At 43.6% G+C, this 23998-nt stretch overlaps 1 pseudogene; it reads left to right on the top strand.

Annotated features, from left to right (window-relative positions):
• The first annotated feature begins 7170 nt into the window (after positions 1 to 7170).
• Positions 7171 to 22443, top strand: LOC141147872 (olfactory receptor 6B2-like; annotated as a pseudogene).
• Positions 22444 to 23998: the final 1555 nt, after the last annotated feature.

Below are 23998 nucleotides of genomic sequence, written 5' to 3'. Positions count from 1 at the left end.
AACTACTCACGGCTATTAATGAATTGCCGGTCCGACAATACACATAAAAGTTCATTGATAAAAACTGCATAGGATTTCCCCACAGGGGAACCCCGAACCAAAATAAAAAAAAATGAGTGGGGGTCCCCCTAATTTCCATACCGAGCCCTTCAGGTCTGGTATGGATATAAAGGGGAACTCCGTGCCAAAATTTAAAAAAAATGGCATGGGGGTCCCCCTAAATTTCATACCAGGCCCTTCAGGTCTGGTATGGATATTAAGGGGAACCCCCTGCCAAAATTTAAAAAAAAATGACGTGGGGGTCCCCCTCAAAATCCATACCAGATTCTTCAGGACCTTCAGACCCTTATCAGAGCATGCAACCTGGCAGGCTGCAGGAAAAGAGGGGGGACGAGAGAGTGCCCCTCCTCCTGAACCGTACCAGGCCACATGCCCTCAACATTGGGAGGGTGCTTTGAGGTAGCCCCCCAAAGCACCTTGTCCCCATGTTGATGGGGAGAAGGGCCCCATCCCCACAACCCTTGGAGGTGGTTGTGGGGGTCTACAGGCAGGGGGCTTATCGGAATCTGGAAGCCCCCTTTAACAACATATCTGTCAATGTGTACATTTCATAATCACAAAGACCTATTTAAAAAAAAATGAAACCAATTATATTTCCATTTGAGGACTGATTGATTGATTTTTAACGAGATTAGCCCATATTACTGAAAATTCTTTTTCTTTTATTATGAGAATATGCTATTTTGGATTGTGTTTTTTTGTGAATTTTGGTGAATGACAACTGGATCTGCAAATAAAGATTTGATTTAGTCATAAATGGGGACAGACATAGAAGATAAAGGTTAACCCTTAGTGATGGAGGGTGAAACAAATGTTAATGCCTGAACACAATTTTCCAACTTTAACATGTGTTAGTAAAACTGTACATATCATTACAACTACTTTGTGTATTTAGGTGGAGTATACCGCAGTTTTTTTCAGAACAAATTGGGCTTTCGTTTGATCATGAAAGGTAATTGATGTCTCCTGATTTTTTTTTATTATCAATGAAAAACTGGCCCAAAATATTTTTTTTTTCTTGCCATAACCATTATTTACCACCAAAGAACAACCCAAAATAAATTCTCCTGCTCCTCATGATTGCAGCGATACCACATATGTGTATGTTAGTTGTTGTTTGTACCCCTAGTTGGGCCCAGAAACAATAATCCACATTTTGCTTTATTTACCCTACCTAAAACACACTGATACTAACTGACACTGATACTAATTTGAAAAATTATTTAAAATTTCTACCCAAAATATACTGACCCTGATCTTTGACCCCTGCCTTTGATCCTGAACTTTGGCTCTTACCGTGACCCTAACACTAACCCTGGCACTGACCTAGATCAAACCTTGATCTAGCTACAGTAATACCTTGGATTATGAGCGTAATTTGTTCCAGAAGCATGCTTGTAATCCAAAGCACTCGTATATCAAACCGAGTTTCCCCATAGGAATCAATGGAAACTGAGATAATTTGTTCCAGCCTCACTGCTAGTGTATGCAGTACCGCATGTGGCCAGAGGTGGGGGGTGCCGGAGACACTCGGAAACAGTCGGAGATGCTCAGAGACACTCAGAGATGCTCAGATACTTTGGAACAGCGTGTTTCCGAGCATCACCGGTGCCCTCACACCTCTGGCCACATGCGATAATGCAAACCCCAGAGGCTTAAATCCTGCTCGTCTTGCGAGACAAAGCTCAAAAATTGAGTCAGAATTTTTTTTTAAACGCGTAAACCGCATTACTCGCAATCTGAGGTTTTACTGTATTTTTTTTTCTTTCTTTTTTTTTTTTTTTACACACTTGTTTATTTACATCTTCCTCTCCTTCAATGAGAGGAAAATACAATGTATCATTCTCTCCATTCAGAAGAGAATGTTTGTGATTGATCACTGTGCTAGCCAATCAGGTGTCATTAGTATGAGACCTGGGGCTCGGTCTCTGTGCTGGGAGCGCTTTGTGCGGTGCACTCCCAGCACAAAGAAAAGTACGCAGATATGCGGCCTCACGGATAAATACCTACTTTCCGTGAGGCCACATATCTATTATGATATGTGAAATGGTTAGAACCTTTATAAGGTTTTTATTGTGTCCTGTATCCCTCCTTATCCCTCTTGACTGGTCCTGAAAGCCATTGTCTCCAGTATAGAGAGTAATGGGAAATACAAAATGTTTGAGTTGTCACAGGAGGTAATGGCAATTCTTCCAATGAGGACACTTGTTCTAGTGACATCTGAGAGAGATATCCTTTCACTTTGGAGATAGCTCCTCTTACTTCCTGCTGTGTCTCTGGGAAAGGAAGTAAAGGGACATATCCCCTGAAGGGACACAGCTAGGAAGGAAAAAAAAAAGTTATGGAAAGGGAGGTGGTGTGAAGAGCACTGACACTGATACTAATTTAAAAAATGCTTAAAAAAAAATTCTATCCATAATATAATGACTCTGACCTTTGACCCAGCCTTGGATCCTGACCTTTGGCTCTTATCTTGACCACTCATTTTAATTTAATTCTGGCACATTCATTCTTATTTCAAGCCACACACACAAGGTCCCCATCTATTCTTAAAACACTCTGTGGGTCTCAGCAAATCATATGTTGCAGCATTAAGGAAGGCTGGTAAAAAAATGCCATTTGCCCTCAAACCGGTGGTTATACCCCTTCCAGCAGGACTACAGAAAAAAAAACAGCTGTTACCCCAAGGGGTATAGTGACCGTTGTGTTAATAATATTCCAGGCTATCCCAACATTCAGTGGGTTGACGATATTCTAGAAAATGGTTTACCTAAGCCTTTTTCTGAATGAATCACTCTATATAACATACCCTCCTCTGAACTATATTCACATGTCTGAATTACCAAATTAAAAAAAAAAAATCCTATTCTAGTGATAAAACTTTCTTCCTTGGTACTTACCTATTATGAATCCCCCTCACATGGCCCTAGATGTATATCCCTCTATTATAATGTTCTCCACTGCAAGTCAACAAATTATAATGTTCTCCACTGCAAGTCAACTTTCTGCAAATCTAATCCTATCCTAAGATGGGAGGAGGACCTTCAGAAAACCTTCACACCAGAGCAATGGCTTCAGTCATTTAGATTTACCCATGGTATCTCAAAGTGTATGAACCATTAGGAACTCTCTCAAAAAATACTGTCTCGGTGGTACCTTATCATGTGGCACAGTTCTACCCTACTCAGTCAACTCTATGTTGGTGTAACGGTGGTCAAATGGGTAACCTTCACCATACTCTGTGGTCCTGTAAGAGTCTCACGAGTTTCACAAGTTTTGTTTAAAATGCTTTTGATGCGATTTCAATTTATTTTAATGGGGGGATGCATTTTTTAAGATGGTTTTTAATCACTTCAGCCCCCCAAAAGGATTTGCCCCCTTAATGACCGGGCCATTTTTTTGCGATACGGCACTGCGACACTTTAACTGACAATTGAGCGATGCTGTACCCAAAAAAAATTGACGTCCTTTTTCTCCCACAAATAGAGCTTTCTTTTAGTGGTATTTGATCACCTTTACAGTTTTTATTTTTTGCGCTATAAACAAAAAAAGCAACAATTTTGAAAAAAAACTGTATTTTTTACTTTTTGCTATAATAAATATCCAAATTTTTATTTATTTTTTTAAAACAAATTTCTTCCTCAGTTTAGGCCAATATGTATTCTTCTACATATTGTTGGTAAAAAAAAATCACAATAAGTGTATATTGATTGGTTTGCACAAAAGTTCTAACGTCTACAAAATAAGGGACAGATTTATGGCATTTTTAGAATTTTTTAATTTTTTTACTAGTAATGGTGGCGATCTGTGATATTTAGCGGTACTGCGACATTGTGGCAGACAGATCAAACACTTTTGACACTATTTTGGGACCACTGACATTTATAAAGTGATCAGTGCTATAAAAATGCACTGATTACTCTGTAAATGTCACTGGCAGGGAAGGGGTTAACACTAGAGGGAGATCAAGGGGTTAAATGCATTGCCTCATGTGTGTTCCAGCTGTAGGGGGGATGGGACTGACTAGAGGAGGAGACCGATCGCTGTTCCTGATTAGTAGGAACAGACGATCTGTCTCTCTTCTCCTGTGTCTCCTCTCCTGACAGAATGGGGATTTGTGTGTTTACACACACAAATCCCCATTCTGGCTCTCCTGCCATCGCGACCGCTGGCCATGCACATCGGGTCCCCCCCGCCGTGCAGCAGACGCGCGCACCTGCTATGGCTCCTAAAGGCACCAACTTACCCATTCAGGGTTCCACGCACCGCTGCCAACCTGCCAACGTATATCTGCGTGAGCAGGTTGGCTAGTGGTTAAACATGCACCAACAATGCAGCATGCAGGACTTTTAAAAGTGCACAGCACTAAAGTGTAAAGTGTTCCATAGGATTTAAAGGGATACAGTTTTCATTAATTTTTCTTCTGCTTTTTCTTTTTTTTTACCCCAACAATGCATCAAAAACAGATCAGTGTAAAAGGGACCTAATAGTGTGTAGATCCTGTTGATTTGCTTGAGGTGCCAATCTATTCACCTATAATATTTATTTTAATGGCAGTTGACTGAATCACTCACTAGGTTGATATCCATCTAAACATTGGTGATAATGTTTCCACATCTAAATGATTTGCTCCACTCACCTACCAATAACGTTGTGAGGGGTCCTACTTTCCATTTTTTCATTCATTTTATATAATAGATCAAAAATGGTTCCTATATTTAAAATATCAAGCAAAGCCGGTCATAGACAGTTCAAATCCTGGTCGGTTTAGCAGACACCAGCCAAGATTCAAACCATGTATGAGCAAGCCGAATGTACCCAAATTGATTGATTGATCAATGGATTTTACATGCAATTATTGCTAGTTGCCCCCCCCCCCTTTCCCGTAGGGAGAACGCAATGGACCCACGGGAGGAATCCCCCCCATTAACACTGACTGTACTGATGGGGGAATCAAGCAATTTTCTTGTAAAATAAAAAAAAATTACTGCGCTATCCCCAAGTGAAAATTATATGTGAACAAGCTGCAACCATACAATGTGAGACACATCCATCTGTTATACAAATCAAAATTTAAAGGCTGCGCTACAATAAATGACATAAAACAAATAAAATAGTGAATGCATATTGACAAATATCTATTTCTATGCGTGAATTATAACAGTGATGACATGACCCACACAGTAATAACCAAAAAACTTAATAAGCAACATAAAGTCCAATCTGCAAAGTGCACAAAAGGTGTATAGTTCTTATAGAGGCAGGATCAATGCCAGGAAGAGAGTGGTGAACATCCGAATGGTGTATAGCATAATAATTAAAACACCCAGGGTTCAGTGATGATAGAAAAAACTCCTCCACCTATGTAGAAAGATGTCCCCTTACCGACTCCAAAGATCTCTTTTCGGGAGATCAAGCAGGCATATGGCTGTATAACCCCAGCCTCGGGTATGGACCCGGAAGGTGACACTCATAAACCTCTAGGATGGGAGTCCTCTGTGTGGCGAATGGTCACTCGATTGTCATGAAAAATAAGTGACAAAGGCTCCCATAGCGTAACAAGTTTAACACTTTATTTAAAATTAAATAAAAGAATCACACTCACATGGTAGTAGAAATAGTAATCGCATATATAATTGCCGGCCGGCTGCACACTGCTGCCCGTGACTTCCGGGATCAGCGAGGATCGTGGTGACGTCAGCACGTCGCTCCTCCCTACGCCGTTTCGTCAGAGGTGATGTCTTCCAGGGGCACGGGCGGCGTGCTGACTCACCACCTATAAGTATCCTACCAGATAGATAGAAACGCCCCCATCCGAGCTCAAGGTGTCCCGCGATCATGATCGCCATTTTGAAAGAGAGCAAAAATGCCCTTCTCTCGCACGGATGGATCTGTGGCTTGGTTATATGTGTGAAAAGGATTCCATTTGTTTGGCACTAATCCTCTCCATCCCATCTCGACCCCTATGATGGTGTTCATAGTAAAAAACCTTCTATCTACAGTGGCATATCCTGTTTTGACAACTGAAAACATGCTGTCATTATCGCCATTTTTAAAGAGGGCATATGCCCTTTCCGGGATGGACAAATGCATGGCCATATACAGTGTTTGGAAGAAATTTCCCCTAGTCCCCACTTCTTCTGAAGTTGTCGCCACAAGGATAATTATGATAATCACAGGTGCCACAACAAACATTTATCAACTCCTCGAGATGTGGGCAGAAAACAACATAAAAAATGTAAAAATAAAAAATAAATAATAAAATATGAACAATTAAAACAGTGCAAGTCTGGGTGTTCCTCACAGTCCCAGAGTTTGGCACATTATTTGAATAAAAATATCAAATGGTACTATCTCCCCTATGTTAAAAAGTTCCCTATCGGAAAGAAGTTTCCTTTCTCACAAGAAAACTTTTTCCAAAACGTGTGAACCTAACTTGAATGTTTAAACTAATTTGCCAGTGCGTATCTATGCCACAAGCCTATCTCTATAGCAGATATGAAATATTTTCTTCGCTTCAGCAAGGACAAAAAACTTGGGAATAGGAAATCCCAGGTTCCATTATCCCAAGAAAAAACCAAACAGGGATTATGGATAAGTGGAGAACATAAAGACAATATCAAATTTGGCCACATGATATCCTCTATGTCCCCGTATATCTATCTGGGTGAAAATTAATTAGTCGCTTCCCCTCGTCTCTTATATGCAGAAAAATGCATATCGCTATGTGTTCCTAATAAGGAAAAGTGGGGTCCTACATCAGTTTGTGTTCCCCCCATAAAAAAGGTAGCAGCAGGTCACCTTGAGCTCAGAGTGAGACAAATGATCTAAATATTAACTGTTATCAATAAAGGCATTTAGATCGGTATCAATATTCAGGCCATGAGGGGTATAGCATCGTACCCGATGGATCCATGCCATCTCCAGTCTTGATAGTTCCCTGACCAGAGAGCCCCCCCTCCAAGGAGCACTATATCTGTCTATCCCCAGAAATAGAGTGTTAGCTGGATTACGGTTGTGGTATAGGGCATAATGCTTAGATTATAATTAATTATTAAGCAATTTTCTTACCTGTAACCTGTGGTTGCAGAAAAGAAAATTGGTCCATCTATGACCGCCTTAAGGTATGACATAGATTTTAGTAAATAAAACCAGAAACAAATTATGAGGGGAAAAAGATCTTCACATGATAGACATGAAAACAGTGCCATCAATGTCTAAAAACACATTTTGTATCCAGATGATTGAAGACAAGTGGAATCTAGCCTTCAACAATTGTCAGACACTCAGAACAAGTCTTCTATCAGTGATGTTTTCATCGTTGGGTTCAGAATTCCACTTAACTACAGACTTATGCCCTATACACATGGTCGGACATTGATCGAACATTAAGACAACAAAATCCTAGGATTTTTTCTGACGGATGTTGGCTCAAACTTGTCTTGCATACACACGGTCACACAAAATTGTCAGAAAATCTGATCGCTCTGAACGCGGTGACGTAAAACACGTACGTTGGAACTATAAACGGGGCAGTAGCCAATAGCTTTCATCTCTTTATTTATTCTGAGCATGCATGGCACTTTGTGCGTCGGATTTGCATACACACGATCGGAAATTCCGACAACGGATTTTGTTGTCAGAAAATTTTATAGCCTGCTCTCAAACTTTGTGTGTCGGAAAATCCGATGGAAAATGTCCGATGGAGCACACACACGGTCGGAATGTCCGACAACAAGGTCCGATCGGACATTTTCCATCAGAAAATCCGACCGTGTGTACGGGGCATAATTCTCTTCAACATGTTCCTAATTATCTACATACTGACTTTATCATGCAATCTCTTGATCATCTTGTTGATGTTCTTCTCCAAACTTTCACATTCTCCTATGTATGTCGGAGATCTTGTTTACCAGTAACATTGCTCCCCCCATGCTCCATGTAATAAGTAGAGATGGTGCAAAGTTTTCTCTTGTTGGATGTTTCATTCATTTTTACTTATTTGGGTCATTGGGTGCACTGGAAAGTTTTCTCCTCTCGGCAATGTCCTATGATAGATTTCTTGCTATCTGCAAACCTCTTAATTACAGGTTAATTATGAGTCCCGGGATGTGTCTATCTCTGATTCTTGTCTCCTGGATGTCAGCATTTTTGATCATGTCTATCTCTTTAAGTTTTGTGAAAACCTTGAATTATTGCAACACAAATATTATTGATCACTTCTTCTGTGACTTTGTTCCTTTATCGAAGCTGTCTTGTTCTGACACTTCTACTGTTCAAATAGTTGTGTCTTTGCTTTCATCCACAGCAATTGTGTTCCCTTTTCTCCTAATCATAGCTACTTGGGTTCAACATCAAAGCCATCACTGGGATTTCTTCAGAGAAGGGGAAAAAGAAAGCCTTCTCTTCCTGCAGTTCTCATCTTGGTGTCGTTTCCATGTACTATGCCACCTTGCTTATGGTTAGTCATGAGCCGAACACCCCACCCGGTTCAGTTCGCATCCAGAACATGCGAACGGACCGAAAGTTTGCGCGAACATTCGAACACCGTTAAAGTCTATGGGACTTGAACATGAGAAATCAAAAGTGTGAATTTTAAAGGTTAATATGCAAGTTATTGTCCTAAAAAGGAGTTGGGGACCCGGGTCCTGCCCCAGGGGACATGTATCAATGCAAAAGAAAGTTTTAAAAACGTCCGTTTTTCTGGGAGCAGTGATTTTAATGAAGCTTAAAGTGAAATGAATAAAAGTGATAAATTCCTTTAAATATAATACATGGGGGGTGTCTATAGTATGCCTGTAAAGTGGAGCGTATTTCCCGTGTTTAGAACATTCCCTGCACAAAATTACATTTCTAAAGGAATAAAAGTAATTTAAAACTGCTTACGGCTATAATGTAATGTCGGGTCCCGGCTAAATGGAAGAAAATTATTGAGAAAAACATCATGGGTAACCCCCCAGCCAATTACCAGACCCTTTGGGCTATCTGCAGCCCATGCCTCATAGATTATACGTTGGGGTGTTTGCTTTCCAAAATGGGGTCATCTTGTGGGCAATTCCATTGTCCTGGTGTTCCAGGGTCTTCAAAAGTGTAATAGGTGGTTGAGAAATGAGATGTGTCATTTATGCTCATAGAACGCCTGAAGGCCTTCAATGTTGGGCCTCTGTATGTGGCCAGGCTGTGTAAAAGTCTCACACATGTGGTATTGCCATACTCGGGAAGAGTAGCAGAATGTATTCTGGGGTGTAATTTGTTGTATGCATATGCTCTGTGAGAGAAATACAAAGAAAGACAACAATGGATATCGGCGCAGGTCACAGTATGGGGTAATGCATTGCATTGCAGTGCGTGTAGTGAGTTATTATTGTGTTCTTGTCCGCTCATTGCTGATTTTCAGGTCGCTTCTCACAGGCCTTGCTGTTCTTCAGTGCGTTCTGGAATAATCCTGATGATTTCAGGAACTTTCTCAGGATGACGGACCCCGTTTTTCACCATTTGTTGGCTTTGCTGACCCCTTATATCAGCAGGCAGGACACTTGCTTGCGGCAAGCCATCACTCCGGAGCAGAGGCTAGTCGCCACGTTGCAGTACTTGGCGACGGGGAGAAGCCTGCAGGACTTCAAGTTCTCAACAGGCATCTCCCCCCAGGCTCTGAGGATCATTATCCCAGAGACCTGTTCTGCCATCATCCAGGTCCTGCAGAAGGACTATATTAAGGTAAGATTTGTATCCTTTAACATCACATTTTATTGTATTTAATGTTTGATAATGTATTGTATTTCTTTCATCATTCCCTAATTACCATGATTGTAATATGCTGTGAATGTCCCCTTTGTCCTCATGCATGCTGGAATTTTTTTAACGTTTTTTTTGTCCTTCATACATATTTGCCTTCACTTACCTCCCCAGCATGCTCTCCTGGGCCTATTTCCACCTTGCCTAGTCACTTAACAATGTATTTTGTCAGCTCCATAGTAGTGCTTTACCCTAAACACCCCCTAAAATGTGTACAAGTGTTATTTGTGTGCTTAAATTCTGGCAGAGTGCCAGAGGCTTTTTTTTTTGGTTGCCAAACTCATTTGGAACCCTCCCTCCCCCCAACCGCTAAGTCAACCCAAAACAATCCTCTATCTGCTGACTTTGCCAAACCCATACACACTATACCTACCTCTTTTGTGGTCAGATTTCTGTATGAATTCCCCAAAGCATGTAGTGCAAGGGCCTGCCTGAATACTTTCAAATGGTACTGTTTAAAGTTTTTGGATCCTATTATTATCTTGATAGGCAATTGCAGAATGTTAAAATTGTGCTCCAATTTGGACAGTGTGTATTTATATTTTTGTATTATGACACTCCTTACCTGTCCAGTGGGCTGCCAATAGTGTAAGTAAGTAGGGACTGGCCAAATTAACGCACAGTATGTATGCATTCATCTCTCAATGAAGTGGAGAGGGTTACCTGTCCAAAATACCCCCCTTCAGAGGGGGTGAGGAATCTGATAGGTGGACCTTATACTTTTGTCTTTAAATACTCTCTAAAATAAATGTTATACTGATGTTGGCCAAGAATGTTTGTGTCTAATCTGCTTGCAATGTTTATGTGCAAAATTACTAATTTTTATTTTCTGGTTTGACTCAGTTTCCTTCCAACCCACAGCAATGGCAGACTGTGGTCTCCCACTTTGCCCAGTGGTGGGACTTTCCCAACTGTGTAGGGGCAATTGATGGAAAACACATCCACATAGTCCCACCCCCCAACTCGGGGTCATACTATTATAATTACAAGGGGTTCAATAGTATTGTGATGTTGGTGTCGGCTACTTACAAGTTCTTGTATGTGGACGTGGGGAAGAATGGCCAGATGTCGGATGGTGGAGTCATCGCCCAGACCGAGTTCTACAGGTGTCTCCAGAATATCAGCTTGGGCTTGCCACCTCCAGAAGACAATGCGGAAGGACTCCAATTCGTCTTCGTTGCGGATGAAGCATTTGCGCTGGGGACCATCTTATGCGGCCATTCCCTATGAGGAGGCTCACCCTGGACCAGAGGGTTTTTAATTACCGGCTGGCCAGAGCCAGAAGAGTGGTGGAGAATACGTTTGGAATAATGGCCAGCCAGTTTTGCCTATTTCTTACACCCATACACATGGCAGAATATAAACTCAATCACATCATCCTGTGTTGCTGTGTTCTCCACAACTTTTTAAGGAGAAATTCTTTGAACTATGCTGGCTCAGTTGGGCCTGAGGCCGGAATTCATATTAATGAACCAACCCTGACGGCGCTTGAAACTGGCCGTCCTGGCTTGCCCCCCCAGAATGCCCGTGAGGTCCGTATAAGATACATGGAATACTTTGTGGGTAGGGGGGCCATCGATATGCCAGACCATGTCTGAGACATTTTTTTAAATAAAAATATATTCGAAACTGAACAAATATTTGCTTTGATTTACTGCTTGGCTTTCTTTTAGCTGTCTCCTCGGTTATCTTTTATTAATGTTCTAATTTTTTGGCCTTTTTCTTCAACAGTGCAAACGAAATTTCGTTGACACATGAAGTGACAATCTCTTCTTCGGCTAACTATTATTATTATGTTGTGGGTCTGCTACACACACACCTTATGGTTTTGTTAATGTATGTAATGCATTACTGACAAAAATATTAATAATTTTCAACACCATGACCGAAATTTGGGGAGTCACGAAAATTGCGTGATTGTGTAAAATTAGAAAGCACTGTTGGGTGTTATTTGCTAAAGGAAAATACACTTTGCACTACAAGTGCACTTGAGACTGCACTGAAACTGCACTTGTAGTGTAAAGTGGATTTGCCTTTAGTAAATAACCCACATTGTCACTAAAAACAACAACTTTACTACAAAAAATGCTTTTGAGCATTAAAAGAAGAAGCCACACATTGTTGATTATCAAACTTTTTAATCAAAGCACAATCACATGTGCATTTATAAAAGAGTTTTTGAACAAACCAACATCTTTGGTGTATAACATTTTTTAAGTTCACATTAATTATAAATGGCCTTTTATTGGTAAAACAGGCATGTTTAAAACCATGAAACAATACACAAGTCTGGAACTTACAAAGTTCAACTTTTATAAAGTGAAGGCAATATCAGACATGAGTATGTACAAACTGTGTTTGATATTGCATTCAGCAGATGGGGTGATGTCACCCCTGTAAAAGCCAAATTTAGAAGATGCACACAAATTGCCTAATGTCAACATGTGCTAGCTGCCATCATGGAGGATCAATGGACGTGTTTTGTGGGTGCAACCTCTTCTTCTCAGCTACTTTATTATTGAGGAAGGGGCTGCACCCACAAAACGCGTACATTGATCTCCCCTGATGGCAGATAACACATGTTGACTGTCAGGAGGCACAAGCCGCCTCCGTCCGCCGGGCTCCACGGCGCATGCGCGGAGGACTCACGCTGCGCCGTGCACTCGTTCGCGGCCCAGCTGTGCGGCGCGCGCGGGTGCACGGCGGTCCCCGTGTGCGCGCCGCGGCCGTGCGGGTGCCCGGCGGCGCGTCACGTTGACGCGCTCGCCGGTGGGCTACTTCTGACGGCTCCAGCGCCCAGTCGGGTTGCTGGTTAGTCGTCAGCTGTGCCCTGTCCTGTACCCTGCAATTTACCTATTCCCTGTGTTACTCTCTCTGCTTGCTGGATACCCTGACCTCTGCTACGTTTAAAGGATACTCTCTCTGCTTGCTGGATACCCTGACCTCTGCTACGTTTAACGGACACTCTCTCTGCTTGCTGGATACCCTGACCTCTGCTACGTTTAACGGACACTCTCTCTGCTTGCTGGATACCTCTGACTCTGCTTGTTTTACGGATACCCCTTGTCTGCCAGATACCCTTGATCTCAGCCTGTTACACGAACTTGCTCTAGCCAGTTACCCCAGTATTCAACTAACCTTTTGCTTGCAGCTTCTCTGGTGTCTGCAGTTACACGGACTTCCTCCAGGAATCCAGTCCCTTCCGGTAGCCCGTGCCTCCGCGTGCCCCCAACTCCCTGTATCACCTCCAGGGGTCGGGTGCGCGTGGTCGTAAGGGCGAGCCGCTCTCGGCATCTCGGCCTCGGTGAGTATAGTCTCCTGACAGTACTAACCAGCCAGATGTCTGAGGCCGACAGAGCGCGCTCTCCTTTGGAGATCCTGTGCCAACAAGTCTCCACCCTGGCCGACTCAGTCCAGAAGCTACAGGAGGGGTATGCTCAAGTGGACAGCCGCCTCCAACAGATTGCGGGAGTACTTCCTGCCACCACTGCAGCTCCGGCACCCAGCAATGAAGGGGCACTCCCCCAGGCCGCCGCCAGCCCTACCGTTGTCATGGCACTTCCGGAACCCAGGGTCCCTACGCCCGAACGGTTCTCTGGAGACCGTAAAAGATTCAGGTCTTTTAAAAACGCCTGTTCACTATACTTCGCCCTTCAACCCCGGACATTTGCATCAGAGATTGTCAAAGTGGGCTTTGCTATTTCACTGCTGTCAGAGGAACCTCAGGCCTGGGCTCATGGCTTAATGGAACAAGGAAGTCCTATGCTAAATTCCATAGACACCTTCTTCGAGGGTATGTCCCAACTATATGATGACCCACAACGGAAGGCTACCGCTGAAGCCACTCTCCACCACTTGTCCCAAGGAAGAAGACCTATCGAAGATTATACGGTGGAGTTCCGCAAGTGGGCGGCCGACACAAATTGGAACGAGCCGGCTCTCCGCTACCAGTACCGTCAAGGCTTGTCTGAAACCCTAAAAGATGAGTTAGCCAGGATGGAGACCCCAGAGACCCTGGAAGAGCTTATTCAGGCAGCCACGAAGCTGGATAGGCGCTTGCGAGAACGTCGCTCGGAGCGGTTTCAGGGTCCACGCCCTACGTGGACGCCATTCAGAACTCCACCCACGCCACCACCATCTGCTACAACACCTCCTGAAGCTGAGCCCATGCAGCTAGGCCTGGTCCGGGCCCCGCTAACTTCGGAAGAAAGGCAACGCAGACGGCAGTCCAATCTGTGTCTGTACTGCGGGGGAGCGGGACACTTCCTGCGCAATTGCCCAATAAGGCCCAGTAAGTTCCTTCAGCCTAGATTAATGAATCATCTGGATAACAATGCTCCAAAATCTTATGTGATGTTGTCTGTTTCCTTGCAGCTGCCGGAAGGGGAGTCTCGCCTACCCGCCATCATTGATTCAGGGGCCTGTAGCTGCTTCATGGATGCAGCCTTGGCCCGCAGCCTCCGTATTCCTCTGCAAACAAAGGCCCAAGGCCTACAAGTGCATCTAGCCGATGGCTCTCTTCCCAGTTCAGGTACCATTACCCAGGAGACCCAGCCTATCTTAGTAATTACCGATTCCGGGCATCAGGAATTCCTACGGCTCGATCTCATCCATTCTCCCATCTTCCCAGTCATCCTTGGCCTGCCTTGGTTACAAGCTCATGATCCACAGATCCAATGGAGCTCTAAGATGGTGTCCTTCTCCTCCCCATACTGCTTGGAGCATTGCCTCCCTCTAACTCCGAAGGTGTGTGCCACGGTTACTGCCTCGTCAGACAACCTTCAACAGATCCCCTCGGAATATCTGGAGTTCCAAGAGGTCTTTAACAAACAACTGGCTGACCGCCTACCACCTCATCGGCCTTATGACTGTCCAATCGACCTGTTGCCGGGATCCGTGATCCCGTTCGGTCGTATATTTCCTCTCTCCGAGACCGAACTGGAGGCGCTCAGACAGTACATCGAGGAGAATCTGGAAAAGGGGTTTATCCGTCCTTCATCCTCACCTGCTGGAGCAGGAATATTCTTCGTCGGGAAGAAAGATGGGTCCCTTAGACCTTGTGTGGATTACCGGCAGCTCAACAATATTACCATTAAAAATAGATACCCATTACCACTCATCCCGGAGCTGTTCCAACGATTCCGATCTGCTAGGGTCTTTTCCAAACTAGACCTGCGGGGGGCCTATAACCTAGTTAGAATCAGAGCCGGGGATGAATGGAAGACAGCGTTCAGATCCAGGTTTGGACACTTCGAATATCTGGTGATGCCATTCGGGCTATGCAATGCTCCAGCCACATTCCAGCACCTAGTAAACGACATATTCCGAGAATACCTGGATGACTTCCTTGTCGTTTACCTGGATGACATACTCATTTTCTCTCCTACGATTGAGTTACACAGGGGGCATGTCAAGAAGGTCCTTACTATACTAAGACAACACAAGCTTTATCTAAAGATGGAAAAATGCGAATTCGAGAGATCAGTGGTACAATTCCTGGGGTTCATCATATCGGCCGGCGGAATCGCAATGGATCCCCAGAAGATACAGGCCATCCAAGATTGGCCAGCTCCAGCTGATAAAAAGGGGGTTCAACGCTTCATAGGTTTTGCTAACTTCTATCGGAGATTCATTGTCGGATTCTCGACCATTGTAGCACCTATCACCCAGCTAACCCGTCAGCACAACCCTTTCCGGTGGAGTGAGGCCGCACAGGAGGCTTTTTTGAGATTAAAAAATCTGTTCAGTTCGGCTCCCATTCTCTGCCATCCTGATCCTGCTCAACCATATGTTTTGGAGGTGGACGCTTCAGAAGTTGCCACGGGAGCAATTCTCTCTCAGAGACAAGGGCCCAAGGCTATCCTTCACCCTGTTGCATTCGCTTCTCGGAAGCTCAGCTCGCCCGAGCTAAACTACGATGTAGGTGACAGAGAGTTGCTGGCCATAAAGTTTGCCCTTGAAGAATGGAGGTATCTGCTCGAAGGTGCATTACATCCGGTAATGATATTTACAGACCATAAGAACCTGGAGTACTTACGGACAGCAAAGCGATTAAGACCTAGACAAGCCCGCTGGGCCCTATTTTTCTCCCGTTTCAACTTCCACATATCCTATAGGCCCGGTTCAAAGAATGGAAAAGCAGACGCACTCTCACGGATGTTCTCGGCAGAGTCCCAGACGTCAGAACCTGGTACTATCCTCTCTTCCCAAAACTTCCTTGGGGTGGCACAAGTGGATTTGATGTCATCCATCAAATCAGCATCCAACTCTTGCACGGAACCAGAGGTGCAGTCCCTAAAAAGAAATGGTAACTTCTTCTGGATCCGTGGGAAAATTTTTGTGCCCCAGGAGACACGGGCACTAACCCTCCAGATGTGCCACGACCATAGACTCGCAGGGCATTTTGGAGTCAGGAAAACGTCTGAGCTGGTTTCCCGTTCCTTTTGGTGGCCTGGGTGGAGACAGGATTGCAAGAAGTATGTGGCATCCTGCCCCCCGTGTCAGCGGAACAAGGGGCGAAATACCAAGTCCTGGGGGTTACTAAGACCCCTACCAATCCCTGAACGACCATGGTCTGACGTCTCCATGGACTTTATAGTAGACCTGCCAGCCTCGGGGGGCTTTACCACCATTTTTGTTGTGATTGATCGTCTCTCCAAAATGGCCCATTTTTTGCCCATGAAAGGCACCCCCTCGGCCTTAGAAACTGCCAATATTTTTCTCAAAGAGATCATCAGACTCCATGGCTTACCAAAGAACATCGTGTCGGACAGGGGTGTACAATTCACATCCAAATTCTGGAGGGAGCTTTGCAGAGTCTTAAATATCAAAGTCTGCCTCTCATCAGCCTACCATCCTCAGAGTAACGGCCAAACGGAGAGGACGAACCAGACCCTAGAGCAATACCTGCGATGCTTCTGCTCGGGATCCCAAGATGACTGGGCAAGCCTTCTCCCATACGCTGAATTTGCGTATAACAATTCGGTTCATACCGCTACTAATCAAACGCCTTTCTGGGCAAATTGTGGTTTCCACCCCACCTTCCTGTCCAACAATGTTCCTGAAATAACAGTCCCTGCCGTGCATGACAGAGTGACCTCCTTACAGGCAAATTTCCGAAGAATTCAGGACATGTTGCTGAAGGCTCAATCAGATTACAAGGAGCAATATGACCGAGGCAGGGGAGAAGATCCAACCTTTAAACTTGGGGAAGAAGTCTGGTTATCCACTACTAACCTTAAACTATCCGTGCCTTCACGGAAATTGGGACCCAAGTTTATTGGTCCCTTCCCCATCAAAAGGATTATCAACCCTGTGGCTATGGAGCTAGCATTACCGAAGACTTATAAAATCCACCCCGTCTTCCACGTATCCTTACTGAAGCCTGTGGTGGACAACTCCTTTTCGGAAAGAGGGGAGCCCCCTCCGCCACCAATTAGGGTGGATGGTGAGAACGAATTTGAGGTGGAGTCCATCCTTAACTGTAGGAAGAAGGGCAGACAGCTGCAGTATTTGATCCAGTGGAAGGGTTATCCACCTGAGGATAACTCCTGGGAACCTGCAAGGAACCTACATGCACCATGCTTAATTCAAGCCTTCCACCGAGACCACCCGGAAGTAATGTCCAGTCTGGGCGTCCAGTGTCCGCCCTTAGGAGGGGGGCACTGTCAGGAGGCACAAGCCGCCTCCGTCCGCCGGGCTCCACGGCGCATGCGCGGAGGACTCACGCTGCGCCGTGCACTCGTTCGCGGCCCAGCTGTGCGGCGCGCGCGGGTGCACGGCGGTCCCCGTGTGCGCGCCGTGGCCGTGCGGGTGCCCGGCGGCGCGTCACGTTGACGCGCTCGCCGGTGGGCTACTTCTGACGGCTCCAGCGCCCAGTCGGGTTGCTGGTTAGTCGTCAGCTGTGCCCTGTCCTGTACCCTGCAATTTACCTATTCCCTGTGTTACTCTCTCTGCTTGCTGGATACCCTGACCTCTGCTACGTTTAAAGGATACTCTCTCTGCTTGCTGGATACCCTGACCTCTGCTACGTTTAACGGACACTCTCTCTGCTTGCTGGATACCCTGACCTCTGCTACGTTTAACGGACACTCTCTCTGCTTGCTGGATACCTCTGACTCTGCTTGTTTTACGGATACCCCTTGTCTGCCAGATACCCTTGATCTCAGCCTGTTACACGAACTTGCTCTAGCCAGTTACCCCAGTATTCAACTAACCTTTTGCTTGCAGCTTCTCTGGTGTCTGCAGTTACACGGACTTCCTCCAGGAATCCAGTCCCTTCCGGTAGCCCGTGCCTCCGCGTGCCCCCAACTCCCTGTATCACCTCCAGGGGTCGGGTGCGCGTGGTCGTAAGGGCGAGCCGCTCTCGGCATCTCGGCCTCGGTGAGTATAGTCTCCTGACATTGACACACCGTGTGCATCTTCTAAATTTGGCTTTTAACATTCATAAAAAATTTTGATCACAAAAAATAGAAGAAATTTAGGGATTTCTGTGTGTTTTAGATTCTCAACAAAAACATCAATGATGTTCTTCATTTTGTTTTGAACATCATTGGTGTTTTGCTTTAGGTTTTCTAAATCTCTGTTACACCCCATTATCATCCCGATGAGGATCTGGGCACTTTCACTGGTGAAATGACATTCCTTTTCCACAACATCCCGATCTCCTACAAAAAAAAACAAAAAAAAAACACCATGTATTATAAATATGCGGGCATCCATCTCTTAACTGAAGCTGTGGTCGCAGACACTCACCTGTTGTAGTGACAATTTCTACAATGTCTCCCTCCTCCTCCTCTGGTTGGGTTTGGGGGATTTCCCCTTCTTCCTGAGGTGGGGGGTCCCTGGTCTCCTCTGATGAGTGGTGTTCTCCGAGTCTTTTCTCCCCTATGTGAACGAAAATATGTATACTTAGCACACAGATATTTGATGGCAGAAATAGGAATATGAAACATTGTTTATAAGTGGGGTACAATTGTCTGTTTTGGCAGAGTTCCAAGCTGAACAAATTTTTTTTTTCCTTTGTAAAGCTTGAATACTTACCTGTTTTGTGCAAGCTTCACAGATGGAGTCACCCCTATAGTATACACTGGAGCACCTGCGTGGGGCCCCTTAATAAAAAGGGTGTTCTTTTGTCCCGCACTAGTGCTCCAGCATCCAGTTGTGTAAACAGCTGCTGAGTGTCCTCTCCTTACACAGAATCTAGTTAGCATTTCATTCTAGTTAGAAACCCATCTAGACAACAAACTTTTATTAACAGAAGTAGGCCCGAAAAAACGTATTGAACTGCATCTTGCCAAAACATTGTATTTTAGTGGCCGAACGAACAATGTTTCCTACGAACGATTAATGTGCCCATGAGCATGAAAGTTGCCATTTTAAAATGTACAATAGTAAAGAAAAGCACAGGGAGCAGCACGAACGTCATAAAAAGAAAGAATAGGAACACAGGACAACTACTTACTTTTTTGCAGCACTCTCCTGATCCTTCTATACTGATCGTGCTCCCTTAATTTGAGGTCCGACCAGCGTTTCCTCAGTTGGTCCTTGGATCGTCATACCCCAAAATTCTTCTGCAGACTCTTCACAACTTTAGTCATGATCTTGGCCTTTCTGACATTTGGGTTGGGGTAAGGTCCATACTTCCTGTCATAGTCGGCCCTTTTCAATATGTCCACCATCTCCACCATCTCAACAAAGGCCATATTTGAGGCCTTAAATCTCCTCCGGGATCGTGACGTTTCTGTCTCCGCGCTTTCCTCCTCCTCCTCGTTGCTGCTATTATCATGCACCTGTTGTCTCTCCGCCATGTGCTCTCCCCCACTGCGCCGAAAGAGAAGGGGCGGGAAATAGACTAGAAAGAACGTCAGGGGCGGGCGGAGTTTCATGCATGCGCAGTGTATATAAAGCGCAACACGCGTGCATTGTACGTATAATCTGTGAGCGGAGGAAGGAGTATCGGAAGCGCCGTTTGTGATAACGAAGGTACAAGTTTAACTTGGGCCTATACTGCTTAGAGATTGAGGCCTATGTTGGGACAAGATTAGGAGAGTTTAGCCTGACATTAGGGTTTGTCTTGTATTGTGTCTTGCAGAGAAAATGGATGGCTTCAATGATCACAACTTCCTCCCCCTGTTCATAGACAAGTACAGGGAGCTGCCCTGTCTGTGGCAGGTCAAACACCCACATTATAATCATAAACAAAAGAGGCAGGCAGCGCTGGAGAAACTGCTGGAGTTGGTGAAGCTGGTGGTCCCAACAGCAACCATTCCCTATTTAAAAGCCAAAATTGGTGGCCTGTGGAGCACTTATCTTAGGGAGCGCAAGAAGGTCACGGATTCCCAGAGATTAGGAGCTGCAGCAAATGACGTTTATGTCCCCAGGCTGTGGTACTATGAGAGACTGCAATTTCTGTCAGACCAGACTGAAGTCAGGGAATCCCTCTCAACCCTTCCTTCCACCCTATCTTCCACCCCAGCTGAGGCTTCCGATGTCCAACCTGGAACTTCCAGCCAGGAAGAAGGGGAGGAGCCCAGCTTGAGTCAGGTATAGCATTGTTCTACAGATTTCTTGGCTAGTAAACATAAATTATGTTTACTAGATGTTATTATTGATCACTAATTGCTTAATAAAGGCGTTATCATATCAATAAACAGTAGTGGGCAAAAATAATTGCGGCAAGAATGAAAAATGCTGGGCTCAGAATTATAGTCTTTTCTATTTATTAACATTTAATTTGCAACAGTCATGAGATGAAAATTGTGTGTGATTGATGAAGAAAAAACTAAAAATATGTCCCTTTTTCATACACAGGAAGACCTCAGCCAGGAGAAGGCTGTGGAATGTGGCACACAGGAGGAGGCTGTGAAATGTGGCAGCCAGGAGGTGGCGGGGGTAAATGGCAGCCAGGAGGTGGCCTGGGCCCAGTAGAAGCCTCACAAAATCGCAGGTTCCTCCCCTCCACCTTCCAAACAAAAGACCCAGGAAGGGGAGTAACATGGAGGATTCAGCGCTCAGGCTGATTCAGGAGGCTTCTGCGTCCCTCAGAGCCACCCCCACTCATGAAGAGGCCTTTGCCTCCATGGCTACCACCAAACTGCAGGACATGCAGGAGGGGCAATGCCTCATGTGTGAGGAAATCATTTATAAAACATTAAATAAGGGGATGAGGGGTGAAACGTATGTGAGTTGCATCATCCTTCTCCTCCTGCCACACCTCCAACACCACAGCCACAGCCTGGAAGGAAGAGTGGAAGGAAGACGAGGAAATTATGGCCTGGGTTCAGTCTGGTCTGACAAAAAATGCAGGCTCTTATATGACTACAGCCTGGGGACATACATGTCATCTGCTGCTGTTCATGATCTCTTGGACTTCTGGACCAGATTGTACTTAGATAAGGACTCCTCAGGCCACCAATTTTGCCTGAAAATAGTTGATCTGTGGGGGCCAAAGGCTTCGCCAATTTCTGCTGTTTCTCCAGCATTGCCTCCCTCTTTATTTGGTTAGGACCCCTTAATAAAGTGTCTATGTGTGTTTTCCTTCAAAAAGGACAGTTTGTGATGAGGCAGGTACATTTCCAAAATACAAAATACAATGTGAAATTACAAAGGGACACCAACACCAACCAACCTCCTTGGTATTAAAAAAGACAAGATAAAAATGGTGTTGTGGTAACTTGACACACAGAACACACTCACAACTATTCTGGAGATCACTAAAAAACAAAAGGATTTAAAAAAAAAAACAGGAGATCTGTATTTTAAGAAAATACAACAAATAACACCAAAAAATTTTTTTTTAAAAATAAAGAAATTTTCGGTAGATGTGACAAATAAAAATATTATATTCATGAAATCACGAGAAATAATAAAGAAATCAATTTGTGAGAAGTCTGTGTGAATATGAGCAGAAAAACAACTTCATTCTTCTAGCATTATAAAGAAGATTTAAAACATTGCAGCGTGACGAAAGTGCTATATCCATTACAAATGCTAATTTTACCAGACCAAGCTGTTCCGTCTCGAAATTTATTCTGAGCATGCGTGGCACTTTGTGTGTCGGAATTGTCCACACACGGTCGGAATTTATGCGAACGGATTTTGTTGTCGGAAAATTTTATAGCCTGCTCTCAAACTTTGTGTGTCGGAAATTCCGATGGAAAAAGTCAGTTGGAGCCCACACACGGTCGGAATTTCTGACAACAAGCTCCGATCGCACATATTTCGTTGGAAAGTCCGACCGTGTGTACAGGGCATAAGAAGGTATTCATCTTGACTCTTCTCATGTGCGACATAGCTCTTTCCAAACTCATGAAGAGCTTCTTCTAGTGACCTTTCATGAAGCTTTTGGAACTCCTCTTCAGTGTTGAATTGTTGAGCTTTCATTTTTTTTTCATATGACTCTGTAGACCTGCATATTAACCTTTGATTCTCCTCCAGGGTCATGTTTGACATTTTTTAGGTCTAGGCATTACATACATATAAGGGAATGTCCTGAAAATAAAAATGGCAAGTGGTTTTAACAGTTCACTGTTGTACAAAAAAATCTGGCTAATGATATAACTTTTCTTTCCCACAGATATCTGTTGATCAGATGGCATGGGAACTTTTGTCAGATAACGTCAGATAATATTTCACAATAAACTTTTGACCAAAAATTTGGAAAACATTTGAGAAAAAAAGTCCCAAAATTCCTATTTTCCAAAACTCCTCCAAAATGTTTTAACTACTTTTTGGTGCCATAACACAAAACCAATGTTAAGAATTGGGTAGTTCTAATTTTGCACTCTATGGTTCTCTAAAATGTATTAACTACTTAAGGACTGAGCCTCTTTTTGAGATCTGTTGTTTACAAGTTAAAATCATTTTTTTTTTGCTAGAAAATTAATTAGAACCCCCGAACATTATTTATTTATTTTTTAGACACCCTAGAAAATAAAATGGCTGTTGTTGCAATACTTTATGCCACACCGTATTTGCGCAGCGGTTGTACAAACGCATTTTTAAAAAAAAAAATACACTTTTTTTAATTTAAAAATAAGAAAACAGTAAAGTTAGCCCAATTGTTTTTGTATTGTGAAAGATAATTTCAGGCTGAGTAAATTGATACCCAACATGTCATACTTCAAAATTGCGCCCGCTCGTGGAAATGTGACACAAATTCTACAGGTTACCAGTTTTGAGTTACAGAGGGGGTATTTTGCTATAATTATTGCTCTTGCTCTAACAATCGTGGCGATAACACACATGTGTGGTATGAACACTGTTTTTATAATGAGGGCGTTACTTATGCATGCGTTCGCTTCTGCGCGCGAGCTCGGCGAGACTGGGTGCTTTAAAAAAAAATTTTTTATTTATTTTACTTTTTATTTTTTATTTTTACACTGTCCGTTTAAAAACATTTTTTTGGCTCACTTTCATTTCTATTACAAGGAATGTAAGCACCCCTTGTAATAGAAAAAAAGCACAACAGGACCTCTTTAATGTGAGATCTGGGGTCAAAAAGACCTCACATTTGTGTGATCTCACATTTACACTTAAATGCAAAAAAAGAAAATATATATTTTTTTAATTAAAAAAAATGTTTGACGTTACTTCCTTCATCCAATGGTATGGAGCCGAGTGGGGGCCATCTTTCCCTCACTCGGCATCCAGCCTCAGAGGGGAAAGGACTAGACATGTGCACAGCCAAAAAATTTGTTCATTTTAGTTTTCGTTTCATTAGTTTATTATTTTTTTTTCGTTTTTCAGGTCATTCGTTATGATCGCGATTCGTAAATTTGTTCATTCGTAAATGTGTTCATTCGTACATTCGTAAATTCTAACATTCGTTCATTCGTACATTCGTAGATTTTTACATTTGTACATTTGTAAATTCGTACATTCGTAAATTCGTAAAATCGTACATTTGTAAATTAGAAAATTCGGAAATTTGTAAATTCGAAGTTTGAAAATCCAAAAACCCGAAAATTCAAAAATCTGAAAGAGTAACTAACTATTAAATTATAGGTATTGCAATTTCCTTTCAAATTTGACTGTCAGTGAACGTAACAAATACAAATTTATCCGAAGTTACGAATTATCCAAAATGAATGCTGCATCTAAACAAATGAAACGGAACAAATTAATAATAAATAATAATAAT

The sequence above is a fragment of the Aquarana catesbeiana genome, linkage group LG06 (genome assembly GCF_042186555.1).
Source record: "Aquarana catesbeiana isolate 2022-GZ linkage group LG06, ASM4218655v1, whole genome shotgun sequence".
Lineage (NCBI taxonomy): Eukaryota > Metazoa > Chordata > Amphibia > Anura > Ranidae > Aquarana > Aquarana catesbeiana.
This window is presented reverse-complemented; position numbering and strand designations above follow the sequence as displayed.